This window comes from Schistocerca serialis, chromosome 7 (assembly GCF_023864345.2).
Source record: "Schistocerca serialis cubense isolate TAMUIC-IGC-003099 chromosome 7, iqSchSeri2.2, whole genome shotgun sequence".
In the NCBI taxonomy this organism is placed as follows: domain Eukaryota; kingdom Metazoa; phylum Arthropoda; class Insecta; order Orthoptera; family Acrididae; genus Schistocerca; species Schistocerca serialis.
Window position 1 is genome coordinate 428501733 of NC_064644.1, and position 5342 is coordinate 428507074.

Consider the following 5342-nt stretch of genomic DNA (forward strand, 5'->3'; position numbering starts at 1 on the left):
ATCGGGATCATAGTGTCATATAAACTCACGATTTAAAGTGTAAAGTGATGGGACGCTTTTCAACTCAGAGCTATACGTGGATGCTCAGAGCTGCCATTAGCCACTACTTAAAAATCCTAATGTGCATGTCCCGTACGCTGTCTACACCAGGGAACCTCGACAGTGAACTAGAACAGATTGAAAGGTAATTCGTAAAGGGTAACTCAAATTAGCTAAAGGCTCCCAAAAAACAAATTTCCTAGAAAGGAAACGTTCGTCATGTACTCTATGTTCCTGTACCTGATGGACATTATATAATTCTTTACTTGTTGATTCCAAATGCTGCCCTCAAGCGCTATTATCGCACATAAATTCAGGCTAAAGGGACGAATTAAAATTTATGCCGAGCTCGGGATTGGAACCCAGATCTGCTGCTAACGAGGCAGATGCGCTAACCACTACGCCACCCAGGCACAATGGCTTTGCACAATTACGCAAACTGCCCTAGCGCACCTCCCCCGTCAATTGAAATTCCCACTCACGCCTCAACCCGCTCGGTATACCCCATAAAAGACGAACAGTATTGCAGAGGCCCTCCAGCTGTATTGGAATAGCTCTTAAGCATCGAATCGAACGGGGCATCCTGCTTGAAACCCGGAGTAGGTCCTTAATCAAAGGAAAAGTATATGGTTCCAAAAATGTTTCAACTACCAAAAAATGTATGCATGCAGATTGAAGCAACAAATGAAAGTTTATACTACGGCTGAGATTCAGGCCTGGATCTCCTGCTCACGAGATAAATGGCTGATGGCTGTGGCGTCCTGGCACAGTGGCTTCACACGACGGCGAATTGAAAAAGTCTCTGAAATCACGTAATGTGATTGGATGTCTTATAACGAATAAATGTAGTTGACATTAGACTTCTGAGTGTGCATCTTAATTAAATCTGTGGTGTCACCGCCAGACACCACACTTGCTAGGTGGTAGCTTAAATCGGCCGCGGTCCATTTAGTACATGTCGGACCCGCGTGTCGCCACTGTGTGATCGCAGACCGAGCGCCACCACAAGGCAGGTCTCGAGATACGGAATAGCACTCGCCCCAGTTGTACGGACGACATTGCTAGCGACTACACTGACGAAGCCTTTCTCTCATTTGCCGAGAGACAGTTAGAATAGCCTTCAGCTAAGTCCATGGCTACGACCTAGCAAGGCGCCATTAGCCTTACATAGTTTGACAGTTATCGTATGAAATGTCTCATCAAGAACGTTGTAAACCAATGACGGATTAAAAGTTAAGTATTCCCAAAGCAACGTACTTTTCTTTATAGCAATTCATTGAGCGTCCTGTTTCAGACTTCAAGATATTCTGCGTGAGCTTATAGCTTGTCTATCGGCCCCCTCAAAATAACACTGTGTCGGCACTTCTGTCGACACATCAAAATCCATCACTAACGCTCTTAATTTCAGCGAAAGCTTGGATTCGATTTCCAGTCTGACTCGAAACTACGGATTAAGAACAATGTGACCATTTTAAAAGAAATATTCACTGTGTGGTTCCTGTCGAGTGTGCACGCTTTTCGGTCAGGTCTGGGCGTGTGTGTGGAGTAGCGCGCCGCGGTAGGCGGTAAGCCGAAAAGTCACCGCAGTTACACCGGGCGACACGTTGAAATTTGTGTCGGCCGACAAACTGCGGCCGTTTCGCCCCGTACAATTTGTCGCGGGTCTGGTGTGGGCGTGGGTGTGGGGCGTCCATTGAGGAAGGAGCTGTAGGCTCATCATACGCGGCCGGATTAATCACCTGCGGACGCGCGGACGGTCGTGGCGCGAAATATGCTAATCCTGGGCCTGTTTGCCGTGCGGACGGCCGCCCGAATGCAAAACGCGGCGGCGAGGCGGCCCGAGCCATTCGCGGGCGCCGACAGGTCGGCAAACAGCCGCAAATCTGTTTGCCGCGCGCGGCCCGCCGTCGGCTGTTTGCGTCGCCAATCACCACAGCCGGCGGGCTGACACTCCGCACTCTCTCGCGATCCGCGACTTCTCGCAGTGTCATCGCGGCCGACGTGCAGGGGTGGGGCGTGTCGCTGCCGAGGAGCTGCGCGGTAGTGTGCTGGTAAGCTCACTGTTAAATGCAGAGGAGGGAGCGAACAGGTGGAAGGAGTACATTGAGGACTTGTCTGATGACGTAATAGAAGAAGAAACGGGAATCGATAGGGAAGTGATCCAGTATTAGAATCAGAATTAAAGTTTCGGAAGATTTAAGATCAGTTAAACCAGAAAGGATAGATAATATCCCAGCGCCTAAAATTTTCAGGAGGGTAACCGGATACCGTTGACATTCTGTCACGATATGTCATTCCAGAGACATCCTCCCCTCTGCAGGTGAGTAGACAACTGCTGAAGAGCCCAGGTGCATTCACGGTATTTACGCCGAATCTCTTGCCTGGCCCGCATCTCGTGGTCGTGCGGTAGCGTTCTCGCTTCCCACGCCTGGGTTCCCGGGTTCGATTCCCGGCGGGGTTAGGGATTTTCTCTGCCTCGTGATGGCTGGGTGTTGTGTGCTGTCCTTAGGTTAGTTAGGTTTAAGTAGTTCTAAGTTCTAGGGGACTGATGACCATAGATGTTAAGTCCCATAGTGCTCAGAGCCATTTGTCTCTTGCATGCGCAACATATCGTGGCAGAACTTCGACGGGATCCGGCCTCATACCCGAAAATTATTAGAAGAAGAAATACGTCGAGAAAATTTCACAAATTACATAAGATTTTCTAAAACCATTTGGGAAGGGGCAACAAAACGAGCATTTATGTTGGTGTGCAGAATGTATCAGATTGGCGATATACCATCAGACTTTCGCAGAAACAACACGTACACAGATCCGAAGACTGCAAGAGCCGACAAGTGTGAGCATTGTCGCACAATCAGCTTATGCATCCACGTTGCTGGCAAGAGTAATATACAGAAGAATAAAAAAATCACTCCGTCGTCAGGCCACGAGTGGCCTACCGCGACCATCCGACCGCCGTGTCATCCTCAGTGGAGGATGCGGATAGGAGGGGAGTGGTGTCAGCACACCGCTCTCCCAGTCGTTATGATTGTATTCTTGACCGAAGCCGCTACTATTTGGTCGAGTAGCTTCTCACTTGGCATCACGAGGCTGAGTGCACCCCGAAAAATGGCAACAGCGCATGCCGGCCTGCATGGTCACCCATCCAAGTGCCGACCACGCCCGACAGCGCTTAACTTCGGTGATCTCACGGGAACCGGTGTATCCACTGCGGCAATGCCGTTGCCACAGTATACACAAGAATGGAAAAGAAAATTGCCCATATCTTATATGACGATCAGTTTTGCATTAAGAAAGAGAAAAGCACCAGAGAGCCAGTTCTGACGTTGCGGTTGACAGTGGAATCAAGAATAGAAAAATCAAGACACGTTCATAGAACCTGTTGACTTGGAAGAGGCGTTCGTCAATATAATATGGTGCAAGATGTTCGAAATTTTGAGAAAGATAGGGGTAACATGTAAGGAAATACCAACCAGAACCAAGAGGGGACAATAATAGTGGAAGACCATGTACGAAGTGCTCGAATTAAAGTCAGTGTAAAACAGGGACGTACTCTTTCACTCCCACTGCTCAGCCTATACATCGAAGAAGCAATGACAGAAACAAAAGAAAGGTCCAAGAGTGGGATTAAAATTCAAGGTGAAAGGATATCAAGATTTGCTGATGACATTGCTACACTCTACGAAAGTAGAGAAGAGTTACAGTATCTGCTGAATGAAATGAACAGTATAATGAGTACAGAGTCTGGACTGAGAGCAAAGCGATGAAAGACGAAACTAATGAGAAGTTGCAGAAATGAGAACAGCGAGAAACTTAACATCAAAATTAGCGGTAGCAAAGTAGATGAAGTATAGTAATCCTGATATCTTGGAAGCAAAATAATTCATGACAGATGAAGCAAGGAGGACATGAAAATCACAAGAAAAGATGCCATTCTGGGGCAAAAGACATCTACTAGTAACAAAGATAAGCCTTAATTTGAGGAATAAATCTCTGCAAATATGCGTTCTGAGCACAGAATTTTATGTTAGTGAGATGTGTACTGTGGGAAAATCGAAACAGAAGAGAATCGAAGCATTTGAGATGTGGTGCTATACATGAATGTTGTAGATTTGAATGTTGTAGATTTCATGGACTGATACGGTAAGGGATGAGGAATTCTCCGTATCGACGAGGAAAGGAATCCGCGGAAAAAACTGACAAACAGAACGGACAGGATGACGGGAATTCTGTTAAAACAGCAGGGAATAACTTCCATGGTACTGGAGGGAGCTGTAGAGAATAAAAACATCCAGCAAATAATTAAGGACATAGGGTGCAAATGTCCGCAGCTCGTGGTCTTGCGGTAGCGTTCTCGCTTCCTGCGCACGGGGTCCCGGGTTAGATTCCCGGCGGGGTCAGGGATTTTTTCTGCCTCGAGATGACTGGGTGTTGTTGTGTCGTCTTCATCATCATCATTCATCGCCATTACGGTCGGAGGAAGGCAATGGCAAACCACCTCCCCTAGGACCTTGCCTAGTACAGCGGTGCGGGTCTCTCGCCTCGTCCCCTACGCTCCTCGGAGTATGGGACCTCATCACCATCAGGGTGGAAATGCTACTCTGACATGAATGAAATGAAGAAGTCGAGAGAAATTCATGACTGGTCGCATCAAGCCAGTCAGAACACTTACGACAAAAAAGAAGGCTCATAAGCTCATTGGGAATGGTATTAGTCATTGCATACAAATCACTTGTACAATCCATCCTACAGTATTGCATAAAACCGTGACAGCTTGGTGCTCCTTCGCCTTAAGACACTGAAGGACGTTTCCTGTATTCCATGCCACTGCTATAGAGGCACATAATGTAAGCAGACGTGCTTCTGCTACTATATTTACAACTGTAATTTTGTAGATGTGAACGGAGTTGTTTGTTTCTCTGAATTAGATACAACTGATGATCGGTTATAAATCCGAAATCTTGTTTTGGCAAACATTTCTAGTGCAGCTCATGGTGTACAGAAAATGTCCTTTAATAAATACTGCTCAAGTATGTGCGACCCTGATCAAGTAAGACATACAGGAGATATTGAGCTTATAAATAGAAGGGCAGCACAAATGGTCACTGGGTTGTTTAACCAGGGGAGAGAGTCAGAAAGGTGCTGAAGAAACTGAATTTGCAGACTCTTGAAGACAGATGTAAACTATCCCGAGAAATACTTACAAAGTTTAACGAACTTTAAATGATAACTCACATAATATACTCAAAACTGCAGAGATGGTGAGAAAGTTTACGTTAATTACAGTACTTATAGAGGTA

At 46.5% G+C, this 5342-nt stretch overlaps 1 pseudogene; it reads right to left on the bottom strand.

Moving 5' to 3' along the window:
* Positions 1 to 3151: 3151 nt before the first annotated feature.
* Positions 3152 to 3269, bottom strand: LOC126413613 (5S ribosomal RNA; annotated as a pseudogene).
* Between the last annotated feature and the right edge of the window lie 2073 nt (positions 3270 to 5342).